We start from the raw sequence: 23,281 nt of genomic DNA, 5'->3' as shown, positions 1-23,281 counted from the left end.
ATATATTATTTTAATGTATTTTAACATAAAAAATAACTGTAATTATATTTCTAAACAAGCTCTTAATCTTATATTAACAGTGATTCAAGATATAAATTGTTATTGTGTTTTTAAAAAAGTTAAATTAAATTTATTTATATTTTATTTTTTTTAATTAATTTTTTTAATGTTTTCATATTATTTTAACATATTAATGTTAAAAATATATTTTAATATATTATTAAATATCTTTAGATGGAAATATTTAATGTGATTGATTGTTTGCTGAAGTACTCTGAAGTATATTATATTATATTAAATGGTGGGCTATTATATGGTTGAGATGATGTGCAAAATAATTTTGTTCTGCTCCATCAGATGTAATTCTACCAACAATGAAAATCGTATTAAAAACCGACCTGACCAATGCCTGAGCAAGATCACCATTACGTGATTTTGTGCCTTCAAGAAAGCGACTTAATTTGTACTTTAGCTTCATCATCCTCAAATTATTTTGTTATTATGATATTTATGAATTAATTAGCATTATATCATAAAACTATGAAAACACGATCTTAGTTGCTAATTTTCTGATGGTGATATAGGTAAAAAAAAAATTAATTTATTTTCATCTTGGTTTCTTATCAATTTATCTGATAATTAGGTGATTTTATTCAATTAGTTTTTTTTTTTATTTCATTTCATAAGCTATGAACAACAACCAGTAGTAAGGTGAAAACCAAGAGGATGAAAATACCAATATAAAGTTATTGATTTTGTGATGGAAACCAAACCCAAAAGCAATTTTATTGTGTGTTTGATAATATGGTGTAGAGTGTTATTCAAAATTAAAAATGTATTAAAATAATATTTTTTATATATTTTTTTTAACATCAACACTTTAAAATCAATGAAAAGTGCTTAAAAAACATTAATTTAATATTCTTTAAGAAAAAATAATTTTGAAAAATTAAAGCTATATGCAATAACAAACAAAATAAACAAGATAAATTAAGAGACGAGTGAAAAAATCATTGGGAAGGTTGGCATTAGACACTGTCATGTTGTTGGTTTCATATAATAAAATCATTAATACTTGACAAAACCTAAAATTAGTAATTCAGAATGAAATTTTTTATAATTTAGTTCTCAAATTTTATTTCTCTTCAATGGCATCCTTGTGTGCCCCTGATTTATCAAGAATTGTTAAGTAGGGATAAAATTAAAAAAAAAGAGACCAAATTTAAAAAAAAGGAGGAAAAGGGTTGCATTATAAAAAAAATATTGTGAAAAAATCACTCTAGTCCTTGTACTATTTATAATATAGCTTTTGGCCTCTTAATATTTGAAAATTTTAATTATGGTGCAAAAAGTTATTTTTCTTACTTTTCAATTCCTTGTTTAAGAAAAAAGAGAGAAAATTGTTGGATTCTAGTGATAAAGAAAAAAAATCTCTGTTGAGACCAATTTAGCTCATAAAAAAAAATTGATCTTATTGTTAATGAATTTCATTCGTTGAGGAGAGTCTCATCTAGATGTTATTTGACACTTTCATTAATTAAAATGGAAGTTCTAAGTTCAAAATGTTTTTGGTTTTGGATTGATTTTGAGTTCATTGACAAGTTTTTGGGTAATTTGAGGTTATATACAGGTTTATGACAATGTATATTGTGTTTTATGAGTTTGTTTAGGTTGAAAATAGATTGAAAATTAGGTTTCTATGTAAAAAGAAAAACTAACATCGGTTTTCCAGCCACTATTATGATCAGAATATGGAAAGAAATAGGTGATGGGTCACTTGACTTTTGTTTTCAAAAAACTTTAGGGTGGACATCCGCCACATTCCTAAAATAAATAAATAAATAAAGGCTCACACATGAATCTTTTTTTAAAAATTGGGATTAACTTTCCATACTCAACAACATCTGACCTCTGTTTTTTGTTTTTTTCTAAGGACATGACACATCCACTTGTGTCTTTCTTAATGCTTGTGTTTAGATTTGAATTGCTTGTGGTCTAGGCTATGTTTGTTTTTGTAGTGCACCACATGATGCATTATAGTAAAGTACCAATTTGATGTCTTTGTTGTGGTCTATAATATTTGTATTGTACCGCAAAAACAAATAAGTTTTTAATATTTAATGATGGTGTGTTTGGTGTTTTATGAGTGTAATTGATATTAACAACTCTTTCATAGTTATCAGTTCATGCATTTTAAGATTTATTTCATTTAGAGTAATTTATGTTTTCATGTTTCTTAGTTAAGAGAGTCATGATTTAGTGAAATATAATTGTAATATTGTTTCTTTCTTCTATTATGTTAAAAATTAAGTTGAGTTTTCATACACAATGTTGCATTATCAATTTTTTTATATATTTATTAACACATACAAGTCTTCATTTTATTTTATTATATGTAGTCACTAGCTTTTTAATTCATAATTATATTTTTTCTTGATATTAAAAAAACATATTAAAAACACTCATACATTCATCTGTTTTTGTTAAAAAAAATTTATCTAATACACGATGAAACGAGTGGAATAAACATATTATCATTTTATTTGTATTAGCATCAAGGATATTTTGGAACAAGCTTTCACAAATCTTTTCTTCTTCTTTTTTTTTCAATTAAATTTAAAGAAATATATCTTTTGTGACAATTAATTCTATTAGAGGATATGGTAATCGAAGCTTTTAAACACAAAAGTTAACAGGTTTAGCATAAACTAGCTTACTTTTTTGTACAAGAAAAATAAATTAGCATTTTCATTGAATCTATGCCGCGATGCACATAACCATTTCAAGAAGATAAATAAAACCCCATAACAACAACAGTAATAAAGAAAATCGTAGCACATTCAACTGAGTTTAGACTCCAAGGAGCCCAGAAAACAAGCGTAACGAATTCGGGGCCGGGTCCTGAGGTGGCACAATACGCTTGTCAATGAATTTTTTTTTATTTTTTAAAAATTATTTTTGATATCAGCACATCAAAACGATTTAAAAAATACAAACCCATACTTAATTTTAACAAAAAAAAAAAAAATTGAAATTTAGCCAAACACAGGTTCATCCGCAAGACTAAAAAAAAAGTTGATTTAGTGACTCGTTGAAGCGAGATATAGCTTAGGTAAGGTAAGTGAAAAAACCTATTATATATATATATATATATATATATAATTTCATGTTTTATTTTTTTAAAAAAAATTGACCCAAATCAGCTCACTCAATCTATATCCTAAGCCTTTTTCAATTATAAAAAAACACAAAAAAAATTAACTAGTTTAACTTGTCAAATCATAATCTAGATTATATGATTTGAACAACCTTATAAAATATAGATCAAAATAAATTATAAAATATAATTCTCGATTAATTCAATATTGAAAGATGAAAATAAAAAAAAATTCAAATAAAAATAAAGATAAATAAAAAACCCTAAGTGAATTCAAGTTTATCTGTTAAATCTGTAACTCGAGTTATGAGATTAAAATAATTTTATGAAGTTTAATCCCTAATAAATTTAATATTAAATGATATAATTAAAAAAAAAAACAACAAACAATTCTTTGTAAAGAGGGAAACAATAAATTCACTCCTCTTTTAATTTGTTAGATACCATTTTTATTTTGATCAATAAATTCACTCACCTTTTACTGTTGTCTGATTTAAAGACTAGCCAAGATAGAATTCACAGTTACAGCATGGCCTCCAGCAAAAAATTAGAAGTCAAGCCTTCGTGTGTTTCTAGATAGTTCATTTGTTATTGTGATTAAAAAGTATTTTAAAAAAAATTAATTTTTTTTTAAATTAATATATTTTTTATATTTTCATATTATTTTGATATACTAATGTTAAAAATAATATTTAAAAAATAAAAAAAATATTATTTTAATATATTTTAAAGTGAAAAATAATACAGTGAAATTAATATTAATTCTTAGTTACTGCACCTGTGTTTGCACCTGTTTTGCCCCTTTTTGGATCATGTGAATTACATATTGCGACACGAAAAGCCATATATCTTAATGATGTTGTTACTAAATGCTTTATCTTAATTCAACGTCATTAATTATGTGTGGAGACTAGTTAGTCACTAATGCGATCATCAATATAATCTGTAATTCTGTCTTTCATTTCTGATGTGAGCTTTGGTGTATACTAGATGTGGGTCTATGCTACGCGGCCACGAAACTGATAGTTTTTTTTTTCCTTGAAAAAATTGATGTTCAGTAACGACAAGCTTATTTAAAAGAAAAAAAAAAAAATTTGTCAGGATAAAATCAATTAATTTTTTTTAATTAAATAATTAAAAAATTAGATAATAATAATAAATGAATGATTTAAAAAATCAATCAGAATAATATGAAAAAAAAAATTTCAAAAAAAAATAATATAACTCAATTCTTAATTAATTAAATATAAAAAATAAAATTGGGTAAAAATAATTATTATCCCGTATCAACTTTTCAAATCTATGACCTGAATCACTAGGACTGGAAGTATTATATTTTTAAAAATTAAAAAAATTAATTTTTAATTAATTAAATATTAAAAGATAAAAAAAAAATCATTTATACAAAGGAATCCAAAACTAAAAAAAAAAATAACAATCAAATAAAAACCAAATTAGAAGGTAATTACATATTTTTAATTAAAAATAAAATTAAAAAGAAAATTTTATTTAATAAAATAATTTAAAAAATTAAGAATATATATATACACACACACTTGAGATTATGAGAATGAAAAAAAATATTTTTTTAAAGTAAAAAAATAAACTAAAAAAAATAATATTTTACGAATAATAAAATTGAAAACAAGTACCTTATTTCTCGTCCCTGATACTAGAGCTCCTCAGTTTTGGAAAACTCGATCAGAATTATTTTTTTTTTTTTTTCCATTTTTTTCTGTGTTAAAAGTTTTCTCATTCTAGGGTTTCTATCTATTCTTCTAGCCCATCCCTTTTTGTATCTGTGATCATAAGATGGGATTTGACTTTTTCTCCCAATTCTGCTGAAATTTGTTGGAAAGTTCGGGACTTTGAGATTCAATTGGTTTTTTGGAGAATTGGGATTTCATTTTTTACCAAAACTAAATTTCTAAATCTGGGACTTTGAAATCCAGCACTCATGAATTTCTTTTGTTTCAATGGAACTGTTGTTGGTGTCTGGAGAATCAAAGCCCATCTTCAAAGAGTCTGGTGGATGGTCTGAAAGGACAACTGCACCAAACTCCATGCTAGTTTTCAATGCTCAACTCTTCATTTCCCAGCCAATAGCACCGTTCAACAGCATCACAACTCAAATTCTTGAACCCTGCAATATCCATCTCCAGTTTTTGCAATCTGTTATGTGTTTCTTGAGTTTCTTTTTTTTTGTCAGATTTTCTCGAGGGATGTTCAATTTCTATAGCGTTTGCTTGCTGATCTTGTATCTTATATGGGATTTCTAGATGTTTTTCATTTATTGAATCTGGAGATAGGTGAGTAGAACGAGAAGAAAATAGCCATGGATGGCTCACGAAGGAACACTTCACACCGCCCTTGTCATCGCTAGGAAGAATCTAGTGGATGGCTCGTGTCTTGGTTTTAACCTAATTTTCATGTCTAGTTTGATGAGGAGAAGATAAAGTTTGAATGGGTAGATGGTTTGGGTCGCCGTATTCAATTTTATGGCATTCATGTTGATGAAAATTATAAAATTAGGGTTGATTTTGTAAGCGTTTGATGAAATAGTAATTTTTTTTTTTTTTTTTAAAAAAAAAAAAAAAAATTTTTAACGTGGATGTTCGGGCCAGCTTGCGCGTATCTCGACTAATTTCACGGCCCTAAAATTAACGACCATGTAAGTTTTCAGTGGCCATCGTATATATGAAGCAACTTTATGGCTCGAACCTGAGACCGCAGAAGAAGCAAACCTCTTGATTCCAAGTTCTTATCATTGGGTCATCACCTACATGGTTAAGGTTAAGTTTTAGTTTTTTTTTTTTTTTTTTTTTTAGTAGAGTTGTAATATTGGTTTGATGATATTATCATTATTTTTATCTTCTAGAAGCTCTTTAATTATTAAATGAAAAATAATAAAAATCACGTAAATAGTTAAATATTTTTTATTAATTTTTTATGATAACGTTAAGTGTTAGTGCATATACAAAGTTAAGAATATAAATAATAATTTTTAAAATTATAGTTTTCTCTTCTGTTTTTTAATCGGTGATGGAAGGAATTTTGAGCGTGTAAAAAAAAGAAAAAAGGAAAGAACAAAAGAATCATGTGCAAGTAAAAATAAATGAATGGATGGACGGAAAAAAAATTAATATTGTAAAAACTATTTGATATTATTATTAAACTTAGCTTAATGGATTAACTTTAAAGTTTTTTTCCCATTTGACTTGTTATCTAATTCGGTTTAAAATTAAATCGAGCAAGAATTGTTTTGTTCGTGATTTAGTTGACTTATAGATTTAAACATAATCTAAATGATTGGTAAAAATTAAAAAATATATTTTTATATTAAAATGATAATATATATTTGATCAATTCGGACTTCATGATTTAATTTATTAAATCTACGATCTAAATGATTGACTCAATTGATTAATAAATTTGGTTCTTTAAATTATTTTTTACTTAATTATATCTTTAAAAAAAAAAATTACGCAAAAACCAAAATAATTTGTGATGTTAATTTGAGATAATAGCTTCATTAAAAAAGAAAAGTGAAATAACTTATGAAAAATACTTAAAATCAAGCAAATATTAAATAATAAAATGAAAAAGAACATCACCTACTTCACTGAACTGAGGAAATGCTTGAATCAAAGTCCTTTAAGTATGGAAAGTACAATAAATAACTTGTAGAACGTGTCGCCCACTCATTGATGTCTTTGAGCATTTGGACCCACCATATCTCCTTCAAGCCAGGGGAGAGTAGACTTTTCTTTCCTTTTTTTATTTTCTTTTTTTTTTCCTAAAAAGAAAAATAGGAATTGGACCGCACCGCTCGCTCACGACATTCATTTCCCCGAGCAAGATTCCAGTACAGAAGAAAAGGAGGAATTAAATACTAGAGCTGAAGAGAGTTAATGACTATTACATTACTACAAATTGCTTTAAATTCTTTTTAATACAAGTGAAGCTACCAAGGGATTCATTCAAGGCACCGTAGGATAATATACATCCTCGCATTGAATTTCAACAGTGTTTAAAAATATAATAATGATTATTTTTAAAATATTTTATATTTTAAAAAATATTATTTTATTTTTTAAAATTTATTTTTAACATTAGCACATCAAAACTATCAAAAAATACTAAAATAATAATTTAAAGCAAAAACAATTTAAATTTTAATAAAATACAGGTTAAAAAATGACTTTTGAATAAATCTTCATTCATGCCTGTAGTTAAAATGTTTTAATTATATATATATATATATATATATATATATATATATATATAATCTCATAAATAATTAATTAGGTTATTATCATAAATTGGAATTCGAATAATCTTTTAAGCACTCCCCTCCCTTTTTGGGAGGGTGAGGGAGCATATATTTTTATAAAAAGGAGGAGAATGAATCTCATCCGTTGAAATCCATTTTTTTTTTTCAAGTGAAAACAATATATATTAGAAATTTGGATGTGTGTTTTTTTTTAACCTAAAAAACCTTTTTAAAGCCTATCCTTTTTTAACCCTAAAAACAACATCTAGTCTCTCTAAAAAGTAAAAAAATAAAAAATAAAAGAAATAAAAAAACTTATTGATCCCAATACTTTTTTTTTTTCTGTTAATGTAGGTGTTTGAGCCAGTTTACGCGTACCTCGACTCATCCTATAAGTCTTAAAATTAATAATCATGTAAGCCTTTCAGTGGCCCTAAAGTTTATAAAACTTAAATTGGTGACCTCTATAAAACAAATCTAGAACATGACTAGTTAAGCTATACATATAAGAGCATCTCCAATGGAAATGCCATTTTGAAGAGCCAAATGAAGAAAATAGCTTTTTGAATAGTGTAAATATAGCTTTTTGTATTATGTGCATTCCAATGGTAAAAAACTATTTAGAAAAGCCATTTATATTTTAATATATTTCATGTTAAATTAATTTTAATATAATTATATAACTAATTTAGATATTTTATATATAATATAATTATGATGTTATTAATTATATAATTAATATGAGTAATTTATAAAAGTAATATAAAAGTAATAACAATATATTTAAAATAAAAATAAATTTCAAAATATTTAATTAAAAATACATTACATTAAACAATAAATAAATCTAGTTAATTAAAAATACATTACATTACAATAAATCAATCAAAGTTAATTAAAAATCAAAACCCCTCTTTTGCATAATTTATAACTTTCTATTTTGAAAATACGCTGCAGAAATTGGATCCAGATTAGAAATATCCATTTTCATAATTTCTTCTTCTTGTTTCTCTTGACTTTGTTGAATCAGCATGGCTTGTTGCTCTAACATATTTTTTCTGTCTTGTTTCTTCTGATTCTCAATTTCAACCAGAGTATCCTTGAATTGTTGTAACAGATTCGTTGCAGTTGCATCCCCAACTTTATCTTTTCCTTGTCTACGTTTAAGTCGTTCTTTTGCAGCCTTCTGACCGATTGGTCTATCTTGATAAATCAATGGTTCACTATCTTCTCCTAAACTAACAGAATCAGGGGTAGATGGAGTTGATGAAGCCGGACTTGCATTATAATGACCTTTTTGTTTCTTGTTTGACCTTTGATGTTGACTTGCACGCTCAAATTGCCATTTGGGTTCTTTTCTTAAGATAACCCAACAATGTTTTAGTTGAAATCGTTTGCCAACGCAAGAAGCATACATTTGCCGAGCATCATTAATCTGGTAAAAAAATAAATTAATTAAATAATGTTAAAATATATGTTAAACAATTCAACATAGAAATGAATGTTAACATTACCCTTGATTCTTCGGTCATTCCACTTTGCTGACGATTTTCAATTTGAGTAACAAATCCAACAAATTTACCGGCTTCTCTATTTATTTCTTGCCATCTACTTGAGATGCTTATTTGTGAACGATTATTCAAGTTTCCTCCATTCTCTACAAAGTAAGCATGTACGCGAGCCCAGAACTGTTTTGTTTGTTGATCAACTCCTGTAATTGGATCCTTGCTTGTATTTAGCCATGCAGAGACAAGTAAACAATCCTCCTCTAGTGAGAAATTTTTACTTCTTTGTGATTTTTTTGCCGAATGGACATTTAAATTCGAGCATGTTAAGTCATCAATTAATTGATTAGAATCACTTGGTTGAGAGAGAATATCTTCTGACTCACTCATAAGAAGATTGGTAAAAGAGCTTGGAAAATTTGAATCCATCTACATTAAAAAAAAAAAAAACTCAAGTTAAAACCTTAAGAAAGTGTAAAAGAAGCTCACATTCAATGTTTAACAATTTTGTAGTTTTCATACATGCAAATTAATAATAAGCATTGCCTTCTACAACATAAATAAAAATTGTCATCCTTAACCCATATTAAAAACATAAAATAATAAAGAAATAAAACTCATCACAAATATTAAGTTAACAACAAAAGTTCTAAAAAATCAAGAGATATTAAAACGAAAATAGAAAAAGCTTTTAAACAAGCATACCTTTTAATTTCAGTTAATTAACACAATCGATGTTAATAATTAACTGGAGAATAATCGATTCTTATTTTTTAAAATTTGAGAGAAGGGTGAGGCACAATACAAAAATTTAAAACTACAAGTTTTTTCTTCATGTATTTATAGACAAAATTTTCTATGTTTAAAAAAAAAAAAAAAAAAAGCTGTTGGCCAACGGCTATAAAAATAGCTGTTGGCCAACGACTATAAAAATAGTCGTTGGTCATTTCTACAGTTAACTGTAGAAATGGCTCTTCACAAAGCAAAAAACCGTTTTGGCTATTGCTTTACATGTCCCGTTGGAGTGCTGAAAATAAAAAAATAGAAGGCATAGTACATATGGCTTTTCATTTGGCAGCTCCAACTCCCCTAAGAGATTCTAACCTACTTTTACTAGCATGGATAGAGGACAACACCATTTTTATCGAACTCCTCTTTACAATACAAATTTATTGACACAAAGATTCATATTTTATGTGGCTAAAATGTTATGATCAAATACTTTCTCCTTCCTTAATATTTTTCAACAACCTTTTCACATCATCAAGAGATTAAAACAGATGAAGGTTAAGATTGTAATGTGAAGTTCTACAATCAAGACCAAACAATATTGAAACTGAAAACTAGATGGAGCATATTTAACTTCTTTAAGACAATATCAAAATGATATATGTTTTATTTTTTAAAAAATTTAAATTTTTCTCTAATGTTTACTTTTACCCCAAGTAAAGTTTTAATTTGAAAAAATCTTGACATATTATTTATGCAGATTTAGTCTAATAGGATAAAATTACGAATAAAAAGGCTTTAGGGCTAAAAAAAAAATGAAAAAAAATATCATACTCCCGCCATCCATTTTGACTTTTCAAAGGTCAATAAGTATAATATGTTTTTCCTCTATAAGAAATAATAGAAACTTGATTTTTTTTAAAAAAATATTCTTAATCTTTTAAACATTAAAACTAATTAAAAAAAGTCCATCAATGTTAGTATCTGTTGACTTTTCAAATTTGATGGAGTGGTCATAAATATGGTACACAGGGAGTTCAATATTTTTAAATCTATTGAAGGTAGTTGGCTATAGCAATCACCAAAAAAAAATTATAGTATGAAAAAAGAAGAATAAAAGAACAAAATAGATAAAAAGGAAATTTGTATAATTTTTAATTGGATCATATATGATTTTTAACTATTTTTTATCTATATAAATATTCAATAATTATCATTCAACATCATAAAAGTTTCCCAATAACAACACACGGGCATTCACCAAATCTATAAGAAGAATAAAAGAGAAAAAAATAAAAAAAAATGAATAAAAAGAAAGTTTTTATCATTTTTAATTGGATCATTTATGATTTTTCACTTTTTTTTTTATCCATAACTCTCAAATATCCAATAATTATAAAATTTTTCTAATAATAACACACTAGCGCCCGCATATATATATATATATATATATATATATATATATATATATATTATTGCTATAAATGTTAAGAAAAACTCAACAATTAACAACAGTTTACATTACTGAATTTTGTCACTAAACCTTTTAATTACATATCACTGAAAATATTTTTTTTTAACAATCCCTTAAATATGAATTAAGATACTAATCTATGTTGCCAACCTTCTTGATTACCATCTAGAATGTATTTTCTTAACAATCCCTTACCTTTTTATTTACCAGCTAAGAAAATAATTTTAATTTTGTTATAAAAAAATTTCGTATCATTTAGATTTTTTTTTTTTAATAATTTGAGGTATTTAGAACAATTTATATATATAATGACTAATCTCTAAATCTACTAAACACTATGCAAATCCAGTGAATAAATAAAGTACTTGCAGAGATGATAAATATACATAAAGATGATCAAACCCAAATGCAAAGAAAAGAAACAAATTTCTTTTCCCTTTAGGGCACGACCTCAAGTGCAGAGGAAGGTAAGAATTCACTTAGTTTTTTATTCACTTTCAGTATGCATTCCTAGAATGGTATACATATTATTTAAGGTATTTTCCTTATATATGTATGTATCTATGATGAGCTTTGTTCTTGCTACCTAAAAGATAAACTGACGTGCTCCACTGCTGCAAGCTATGTAGTCGCTATTACCTTGTACAAACCTATCTCGAGAGAGAGGCTGAAGAGACGCCATTAGTACGAGGGTACCAGAGGCGGTGTTAGTGTTAAATCTAACCAGCAAAGCAGCTGCTCTATCTGTACGGAAAGCAAATCTCACCATAAAAAAAATAAAAATAAAGTCCCGTTTAAATATTTTCACTTTATTAGTGCTTTACTCAAATGGAAATAGCTTAAAAATAAAAAAAAATAAAAAGAAGAAATATATAGTTTTATATCTCCTTACATTCTCCTTTGAGCCTGTTTTCTGCTTAACCAAATGGAGAGAATTGAACAGTGTGACTTCTTGCTTGGCCATAAAAGGAATCTTTCTATTTCCTGCAACCAGGGTTGAAGATCTCTCTGTTAACCTCCTTTTCCTTTTTTTTATCTCTAAACATCACTGGTGGACTTGACTTTGGTTTTCTGTGAGGTGTCAACAGCAACAAAAGAAAGACAACATAGACATAGGTAAGAAGAACTGAAACCAAAGATTTCTTACAAACTTCAATGTCAGCTTGAGTTCTTGGCATTACCAGCTAGGGTTGTTTTAGATTTTTCAAGATTCTTGGCTTAATCTGGCAAAACTTTTCTCTTCTTTTTCTAACACCCTTTCTTTTTTCTTGTTTTATCACTGAGTGAGCTTCTCTACATTTCTATTTGCAGAAATGCTCGGTGCTGTACTAATTATTTTTTCTTCAGTTTCTTTTACTAAATTTTCCTTTCGAATTTATTAAAGCGAGTTGATTTTCTCTTGTTAATTTTCCATGTACATGTAAATCCTCTTAGTAAATTTGGCTGTGCTTGTGATTGTGCTTTTCCCCCTTTCTTTTGTGGTTGATGGTGGCTTGATAATTTCCTGTAATTAAAGATCCGTTCTTGATTTCTTGCTATCACGATCCAGTAGTATTATCCATTAATGCCACTCCAACGATTCAATTGATGTACGTTTTAAGGTAAAGGTAGTGGCTAGATTTTCTTTCTTTATTCTTTTTTTTTTTCCAAATTCAACGTTCTATCTTCTTCTTCTTCTTCTTGTTTGTAAAAAAATCTGTTTATATTTTATTTTTAAAAATATAATACGTTTGCGTGGATGTAAGTAAAAAAAAAAATTGATTTGCTTGTAAATATACTTGTTGAGGTTGTATGATGCATGCTTTTTCTCATTTTATGTCAAGGGTATTTGATTTTTCTCTCTGTAAACATTGATAAGGCCCTCCATTAATGATATATACCATTAGGTCTATGGTTTTGGTACGCAGCCTCTCAATCTCTTTCTCTTATAAATTTTATTTTTAGCAGTATGTGCTTTTAATTATCTTGGTTGATTTTGCGCATGAAGGGTGAGCTGAATTTGTTTCTTGGGGAAGATGACTCGCAAGAAAATCCAGATCAAGAAGATAGACAACACAACTGCAAGGCAAGTAAGTTTCTCAAAGAGGAGAAGAGGGCTCTTCAAGAAAGCTTGCGAGCTCTCAATTCTATGTGATGCTGAGATTGCTCTCATGGTGTTTTCTGCAACTGGAAAGTTTTTTGAGTACTCAAACTCAAGGTTCTGCTCCCTTTCTCTTTCTTATTAATTTCTACTTTATGATATACCATATATATTATGTCATCTGTGAGCTCATTGATCAACCTAGGATACATTAACCACGGTTTCTTTTGAACCCAACAAAGTTGAAAAAAGAAGAGAATGGCTGAAATAGATGTACAATAGAATCTTTTGGTATCTGTGAGCAAAATAATATTTTTCGAGGAGAGGAGCACTGGGAGAAGTTGGTACTGATATGAAGGTTTTGATGTTATTGCTGCCACTTATTGCTAGTTCAAACCCTTTTTCAAGGACATGACACATCCACTTGTGTCTTTCTTAATGCTGGTGTTGAAACTTGAATTGCTTGTGGTCTAGGGTATGCTTGTTTCTCTAGTGTACGATAGTAAAGTATCAATTTGATTTTTTTGTTGCGGTCTACATGCTCTTAATGTTTTAATGGCTTCTCTTGTACGCTTATAACGTCTATTTTGAACCAGAAAGACTTGCACTTCTGCCATTAGAGATCAAAGCCACTACTTTTATTAAGTTGGATTTACTATCCTCTATGCCCCCAGAAACGCTACCTAGTCTAAGGATGTGCTCATAAAATATAGGGATAGACAACCACACAATGCAAGGCCTTCATACCCTAGAAAACTCAAGGGCAAAATATGAAATCTCAACACCCCTAGCTAATAGTACAACCTGAATCTATTCTTTGTAGAGGCCATTGATTACAATTGCTCCGAAATGATGTATGAGCTCTTAAGTTGAAGTGACTTGTAGCATAGTGTTCATGTAAAGAAACTCTCTTCCCCATCTTCGCTTAATTTGTACTATACTTCTATATATTTTTCTGTCTATGAGAGTCATGAAACCATTTCCTTGTTTTTGTGGCTAAGGTAACATATACAAACTTTATTGATTACATGAAATGTTTGCAGGGAAGAAAATCAAAATCGAAATATTAGGGGAAAAAAAAAAAACTTGTCTTAGCATTAATAGCTAGTCTTCTGTCAATTAGTAAATAGTAACCTAACTGGTATTACCTAACTTGCTTACATTAACCCTGGACACTGCCTTTTCTTCTTCTTCTCCCAGCATTTAGTTATAAGAACAAATGATCATCTGCTGACTGATTTGGGAGAGCCTAGCTTTAGTCCTGCTTACCCTCAGGAAATCTATGTTTTAATTTTTGTGAAATCCATATGATCATAAGGTCAGCTGCACCCAGCATTTAATAAGGAAACAAATTAAGAGAAGAAGAAGAAGAAGCATATATAGGTTTCTTCTTTTCTTGCAATGTTTAATTTCAACTGTACTGGTGCTAGAGTTCTATCTTCTTCACAAAAGAATATTGAGTATCAACCTCTTGTTTATAACAAAGAAAAAAAAAACCCTTGAATTGGTAGCTCAAATGCATCCTGCCTCAAGAAGTCTCAGGCTCGATTTTTTGTAATAAAAGAAAAAACTTTAACCTAAGAGGGAAGTTATCTAGCACTGGGAAATAATAACAAGACTGCTCACTACTCTATAATCCATCCAAGTAAATTAAGTCCCATTTGCTAATTGATAATCATGTATTAAAAATAATATGTTTTCTTTTTCTATTTTTACATATCGTTTCATCTCTTCAAATCACAGAGCAACATCAACTATGACCGTCATAAACCCTAGAAGAGTAATATATAGAGTCGAAAATGAATCATTCATCACATAGGCTCCATTAACAACACTGAGAGGGAAGGTAAAACAAGTATACAACCATAGCCTTGATGAAGAAAAAACCACGTACTTTCAGAGCATCTTGTTTCTTAACATGTTCTGCGTACAGTATTTTTACGTACCTGCAGAATAAAATTGTGTTTTGCTCAAAAATTGCTTTTACTATAAAGACATTCATATAGATGCTTGACACTTTCATATAGATGTGGTAATATAAATGATGAATTTGGTTATAAGATCTAAACAAACTTTACGTGTTTATAGAAAATTAATCTTCAAGTGTAAGGATTTTCATTGAAATATTATTTAAGAAAAGGGAAAATCTTAGGCTTTACTGTTACTAATTTTGATTGAAACTATTTGTTATATCAGAAGGATCCCAAGGGAGAAAAGTTTATTTTTAGAATTTTGTTTTCTTAAAAATAATTAAAATAACATGTTTATTGCGTATACATTTTTCAAAATAGAAAATAAGGACTTTATTTGGATTAAATTTAAAATATTAAAAGGAATGATCATAAAACATTAGCCGAACAAAACAAGTTCTTTAATTATTTTTATAATAGAGAATTTAAAAAATAATTTTTTTGATGTTTTCTATTTTTCTGAAAAAAGTAGAGAATTATAAAACACTTTTCTAAAAAAATAATTTTCATTCCCAGTTAATAAACAATGCATTTTCTTTTGTATTCCATTCCTTAAAATTTCTTTTTTTAGAAACTAAAATCTTTTTCAGAAATAAACTCAATCTAAGTGTTTGTGGTGAGGTTATATATGAAACAATGCAATCTAAGTATAATATTCAAAATAAAGTATTTTACCAAAGTATATATATCCAATTCATTCACAAAAAAGAAAACTCTGAAAACATGTATAACATAAAATCATTTTTATGTTTCTAGCAAAAGCATTGTGTTTGATTAAAGAAAAAGTTGGCTTAACTAAGTTTTTTTTTTAATAGCTGAGGATTTAATATTAATGACAAGCTAACAAGAAAAAAAATCTTGTACATACAAAAAAATGTAGAAAGATATTATCGCCAAAACTAACAAGAGTTTACGTGTTAGAACAAATAAGGATGCCTTCTAAACCTTTAAACAAGTCCATTCATGTTTATTGGTATTTTTCATCAATTGTCTTTGGCCATAACACCAAAAAAACTATTAGGCAATAGATATGATGTGAACTAGCGGAGAAGTATAAAACAAATAGTAGGAAAAGTGTTTAGAAATAACACTAGATTATTGACCTGCGGTACATTGTGGGTCAAGTCAAATTTTTCTTGAATGTAAAAAATAATGTTCAAATGTTGCTAATGTTTTTCTTGATGGCAGAAAAAAAATTTAAATCATGTGATGGTTGAACTGATGAAACCTGGTTGATTTTTTAGGTCCAAAAGTAACCCATACAACCCGTAAAAACATAGTTTGACAAAAAACTCAAGATTATTATTTTTTAAATATTAAGATAACAACATATTATATTGATTTAAGTCAACCTGAGTTAATATGTCAAACCCACAATCCAGGTCATGAGACTATGATTACCTCATAGAAAGCAAATCAAAATAAATTATGAAGCATAATTTTCAATTAACTTAATGTTTAAAGATAAAATTGAAAAAAATAATTAAAAAAAGAACCGAAAAAGACAACCCGAGTTAACCTTTTAGACTTAATTAGCCCAATGTTTAGTGATAAGATTAAAAAATAAATCAATTAAAAAAACCATAAAAAATGACCCATGCCAATCTATAAAACTCATGACCTAGGTCATCAGAACAAAATAATCTTAGAGAAAAAAAAACCTGATTTAACTTAAGTTAATTTGGCAAATCCACCACTTTGTTTGTGAGACTAAGATAATCCCATAAAGAGCAAATAAAAAAATATTATGAAATTCAATTCTCAATTGTCTTTGTCAGAGTTAATATTGAACAATGAAATTTGTAAAAAATGACATAAAAAATGAGTCAAGTCAACTTAGGATAACTTGTTAAGTACTATTCTGGGGTTACGAGGCTGAGATAATCTAATAAAAAGTAAAACAAAATAAATTCATGAAGCTTAATTTTCAATTAAACACAATATTAGATGATACAATTAGAGAAAATATCAATTCAAAAAAGAAAATGAAACTGAGTCAATTAGATTAACTAACCAAACCTATAACCCAGGTCATGAGATGAGGATAACCCAATAAAAAATAAATCCAATATTGAAGGAACTATGACCTCGAGTTATTAGACCAAGATAATCTCTTAGAAAAAAAAATAAAAAATGACTTAATTTAACCAAGGTTAACATATCAAAACTTGCGACCCTGATCAGAGTTTTATTTTTTTAAATTTATGTTTTTAAAATTAAGAAAATGTAAGAATTTGTAGCCTTCTCTTTGTTTTCCTTTTCATTTCTCCCTTCAAAAGGTAAGGTTTGTATGATCTATTGTATGAGAAATTAAAGGAAGTCAACAAAAAAATTAACCTTTGAGAATCTCTTTTTACATACCAATTATCTATGCTATTCGGGTAAATGAAAGGGTCTTGTATATATTCAATAATCCAATATATATATTATTTGATGAAATTGTGCGTACATAAAAAAAAGGGAGTAAACTAGTTAAAAAGATGGATACTTTTTAATTAAATAAAAATTGAAAATCAATATAAAAAATGTTTAAATCACTGAATAAGAATTTGACTTGAAAGGTTGATATAAAGAGGAGATATTTGAATAAGTAATTATATTTACAGTCATGATAGATCACTGTATATAAGTATTATCGGAAATGTTTTTTCCTAGTGTATAATTAGGAACTAGCCTACTTGCATTTGCAATCTTCATCTTCTATTGTGAAACAAGATAATATTTGAATGTATCATATTTTGAAAAGGGTTTAACTTTCATTATTTTTTCTCATATATGTGATATCTAACTCTAAATTTTCTTATTATTAGAAAATTTTTAGGGTTCATAATATGCTCACGGACCAAAATTACAAGAAGAAAAATTAGAGGTTTATGTGACTAAAAAAATACTTTTTTTTCTGAAAAAATAAGTTCAAAACTATCCTATATAGGAAATTATGATTTAAAATTTTGCTATCATATAATAAAGTAATTTTTTTATTTAAAACTATTCCATATAAGAAATTTTTCTTGGTTAAAGAGGGACAACAAGCATATGTAATGAAAGTTTGTATCTTCAAGGATGGATTCAAGGATTAGATATTTAAGGGTTGAACCATGATGTTTTTATCTTTTAGTGGTAAATGTGTATAAAACTCATGAATTTTTATAAAAAAACCCATAAAAGTTGAAGGATTTCTTTGAACTTTGAGGTGTTGTAATCCTACCACACCCCATCTCTACTCCTGCACTCACATTGTCAATTAAGGATATAAAAATGTGATTTTTCATGAATCTTCCAGTTTAGTATAAAAAAGGTTCAGGTTTTTTAGGAGAAAGTGGATTCAATCTGGGTAGGCACCAGTTGGCACAAGAACACCAATATTCTAACCATCAAAGAAGAAGAATGATAAAGATTTTGTAGAAGTGCTAAGAAATGTATATTTTGTTGCTGTTAGAATGTTGTAATAAAGTAGGGTTTATCTTTTTTCTTTGTTCAACAGGAGAATCGTTGAGTCTTAGGTTATATGGTAAGAGTAATCATCTCCAATTGCATATTAATAACTAAATAAATGAGAATTATCAACACTTGAACATGTTTCACGAAGCTACCTGCTCTAGTTCCGAAATCATAAAAAGTTAAAAAAAATAATCAAGTAGGATTTTGATTGAATATTTAAGTGTTAAAATGTAATGTTTTTATCTTTTAGAGGCAATTGCGTATAAAACTGATGAATTTTTATAATACTCCTATAGGATTGTTCTTTGAACTTTGAGATGTCATTATCCTACCAAACTCCATCTCCACTCCTACGCTCATATTGTCAATTGGGATACCAAAGGATGATTTCTTGCTTAATACAATAATTTCTGGATTTTTCTAGCTTTTGTTCTCTGAGATTCTTTTGTGATTAGATCCTCTTGTTATACTACTGTTCCAAATTGTTTAAGATTTAAGTAGCTTAAGATCATAGAAAACCGCATAATATATCCTCCGTGTATGAGATGTGTTTCTATAGTTTTGTTGATACAATACCTTCTTTGATCTTCCTGCTGTTACTTGCATAGATCTAGATTTTAATATTAAACATTTCTTCATTTAAACAGGTCTAGATTAATTTAACATTATTTGAGCTTTTGATAGGGTAATAAATCTTTTTAATGATAAGGATAGTTCTCTAGTGACCAATATGATATTAGGGTTTGTTATTGTTAAATCAAGTTATCACCCTAAGCTTTAATATATATAGGGTTTGCTATTGGTGTTCTATTTGACATCCGGTTATTCTATTTCATTTACAATTTACAATTTAACCGGTTATTCTATTTCATTCGGTCGACTGGTTCCAACTAGTTGACCAATTTAACAGATTCTTTAAAAATCTAGTTTACTTTCAACAGTTCTTTGATCTATCAAGACTTTCAGTTCCCTCCTCTTTTTTGTTATCTAGTCTTGTCAAAATGAGGGTGCTTTGGTGTGTGTACTTCGAGAGATCATGGATTCTACTTCCTTCTCCTGACATTTTATGGCTGGTTCTTGCTGCTTCTTGGTTTCTGCCGTTTCTGTGTTCTTTTTGTTCATTTTAGACTTGTCTCCTTTTTGTTCATTTGCTGTTGTTAGGTCATCCTTTCTCAGATTCTTCTGCTTTCTGGCTCCTGTAATCTTCATCTGTGTCTGTGCATAGCTGCTGTCTGGTCTTGTGTTCAGTTACCTCTCCTGCCTTGTTTTTTTCAAACCGTCAATAGCGAATCTTAGCACTTTGTGTCCCTATTAACTTCTGCTGGTGCAATTCTGGTTTTATTGTGGCTTTCATGCAATGACTGTTGCTGTTGAAAATCTGTCTAATCTTCTTCATTTTCTGTTTGGATCTTGTTTTGCTCGTCAGGTTTTGCCAAGTTTCTGGGTAGGCCCATCTTTTTTAGGTTTGGTGGTTTGTTGTTGTAATAGTAGCAGCATTTTTTTCTAGTGGTTTACTGTTGCCATAGTAGCAGCAAATTTTCTACCCTTCCTCACAGGTTGATTGTTTCTTTACATCTTGGTGAGTCCTTTTGGGAAGAATCATAGCAGCTAGCAATTACAAGTGATCCTTGAAACATCCCACCATTGGCACTGTTTTTAGCTAGTTTTTGCTTATTCCTGGACATGAAAATTCAAGAAATGATTTGCTCTACCTTTTGTTCTTGAAGCATTGGGCAAGTGATAGAAAGGCGTAATCTGCATCCCAAAAACCTTGACACATTTAGTCAACCATCGGTTGAGCTTCAGGTAATTAGTTTTTATACTGTAGCGTATCAAGTTATATTGAATTTAAAACCACATCAAGATTGTTTATATATATATAAAAAAAAACTTTGAATTAGGTTCAAGAAGGAGAAGACTTTGAATTAGGTTCAAGAATCTAACTTTATAAATCCCATAAGATACCATGGTCATGTATTAATTAAGGCAATATTCGTTTCTGTCCTTTAAGCTTGATAGTGCTGTGCATGCCATGTTGAACAAGGAAATAGCAGAGAAAACCCGTGAACTGAGGTAAAATCTCAGGATCAATAACTTGTTGCCACAATAGATCACATTCCAATTTGCAATGCTGATACATATGATGATCCACTGATGACAGGCGAACAAGGGGAGAAGACCTGCAGGGATTGAACATGGAAGAATTAGAAAAATTAGAAAAATTAATTGAAGGAAGCTTGTGTCGTGTCATGGAAACAAAGGTAATTCATGCAGTACTCTTGTCTTGTCGTAATTCTTGTAGATAGTTCTGTCCTGTATATGTACGCTGAAGACTTTGTTCAATACCTCACACCCATGTTTCAACTTCAATGTGCTTCAGGGAGAGAAAATTCTAAAGGAGGTCGATGCTCTCAAGTCCAAGGTCACTTCACTACTTTTAACAATGAGAAAAAATAAAATATTCATGCAAAGTTTGTGAAAATTACTGTACATGAAGCCCCATATGATGTGAACGAACTGATATGGTTTTACCATGTTGTTTTGAACAATCAAACGACTATCATGATCAGTACTCTCTGTGATTCAATCTTCCTTAGTTTTTGTTAATTTGCAGGAGCAACAACTAATGGAAGAGAACCAGCGATTGAAGCAGAGAGTGAGACTATGAGACCTCTTATTAATTTTCAGTTCCTTCTTGTTACTCCCTCTCACCCTGAGTTCATATTTTACTCGGCAGTTAATGAATTTATCGAAGGGCCAAGGCATTTGCTCGAACAAGGCCAGTCGTCAGATTCTATGGTGACCAATATCAGCAGCACCTCAGCAAATCCTCGTCAGGACCACGACAACGTGTGTTCTTTTCTTAGACTTGGGTAGGCTCGCTTTTTACAACTCATTTTTCTTGCATGGTAGAGTGTAAATCAATGTCAAATGGTGTCTTGGTACTCAGGAAATTAACCAGCTGTCTGAATGCAACTCCGAAACTGTCTTGCAGGTTACCTTTTCCTGATTGAATCCGAAAGATGGAGGATTTCCAACAAAATTTTTCAAATAAAACCTTCATCCTGGCCTGTATGTTGTTAATATTTGCTTGTTGATTCAAGAAATTCACCTGGTTTAAGATACAGATCATGTATGTGTGGTTGTGTAGACATGTATGTGTGGATCAAGGGTTCCCATATTTCCTTAAGGTAAAAGGAAATGACGTGAAGCTGTTGAAACATGTAGTAAAGTATATATTAATTGAGCTTTAGTTGAAGCTAAATTAGTATATATGTATGCCATGTCTTGCTTAATTTTATTTCAATCTCAGTGAGGGAAAGGATAGGAATATGCATCCACAAGACTCTTTATCAGTTTGAGATTCTTTGCATTTATGCCCTATTTTAAAGCAAGAATAAAGAACTCGCACGTAATTGTTAACTTCAACTCTGCAAACGTTTTCTTTTTATTTCTGTGTTTCATATTTGAGAATGGGTTGTGATTATTTTTAAAATGTTTTTTATTTAGAAAAATATATTAAAATAATATTTTTTATTTTTAAAGTTTATTTTTAATATTAGTATATCAAATAATTTAAAATTATATAAAAAATAAGTTTGTTTATGCTTTTATTGAAAAATGTTTTTCACTTTTTTTATTGCAAGAACTTTGAGCAGAACCTTAGGGGTATTTGTTCAAGATGAATTTATGTATTTTTTTTTTTTAAAATTAAACCTTTTTCCATTAAAAAAGAAAAAGAAGCCACTCTTCAATGAGAGATTTTCAATTTGAAGAGAATTTGAAAAAGAAGCCACTTTTCCATTAATAAAATTTAATATTAAAAAGTTTAAATGCTTAACTCTCTTTTAGAACTGTTAATCAAAGATAAAACAATTTATAAATTTTTTCAATGTTTTATTGATAAAGAAATATTTTAATGTTCTCTTTTAATGCAATTTTTTCTACAAGAGTGTTTTGTAATTACTCCTAAATTCATCCACATGAAAATAAAGAAAGGAACAATTTTTTTTTTTTTTAAAAAAATTAGCAAGCTAGATCCAGCGTTCAGTCAACCTGCTATAAACTAGTCTTCTCCCATCAAAAGCCGTGCAATAACTCTTTCAAACTCACAATCCCATTACATTGTGTCCAAAAACAAAATGACGCGCTCAGAAGTCTGTCATTTCCGCGGTGCCTTACCTGTTTGCTGGGCTTGCAGAATGTTTAGTGGGCCTGAAAATTAGTCATGGTGTATGTAAACTGACTCGGACACCCCCGGGTTAAAAAAAAAATAAAAAAAAATTAGCCCCGGTCTCATTGATATGTCCTCCTCCACTGCTTTCCTTTTCCACTGTGCTTTCCTCTTTCATTGTGCTTTCCTCGTTTCATCGATCTTTTCTCCTCCACTCAGATTCCCCTCTTAAGCTCACACAAACCGCAAACCGTCTATCCCGGATCTTTGGGAATAGTTTGTGTTTGTCAACAGATTTGCTACCTTTTCCTCTCAGCTATCTTGCCCTGCTCTCTGTTTCCCTTTGTCATGCCAAGCTCACACTTCACACACTCACCTTGACTCGTAGCTGATTCCCTGCTCGCGCCACTGTTCTTCCCTCTCTCATTCAACCTCACACAGATTGCACCTAGTCACCATTTTTTAGCTATTGTAGATA

At 28.9% G+C, this 23,281-nt stretch overlaps 1 pseudogene; it reads left to right on the top strand.

The window, feature by feature from the left end:
- Positions 1 to 12,269: 12,269 nt before the first annotated feature.
- On the top strand, positions 12,270 to 21,973 carry LOC118060908 (MADS-box protein JOINTLESS-like; annotated as a pseudogene).
- The last annotated feature ends 1,308 nt before the right edge of the window (positions 21,974 to 23,281 follow it).

Source organism: Populus alba, chromosome 17, assembly GCF_005239225.2.
Source record: "Populus alba chromosome 17, ASM523922v2, whole genome shotgun sequence".
NCBI lineage: Eukaryota > Viridiplantae > Streptophyta > Magnoliopsida > Malpighiales > Salicaceae > Populus > Populus alba.
Note: the sequence above shows the minus strand (reverse complement) of the source record. Positions and strands in the feature narration are given on the sequence as shown.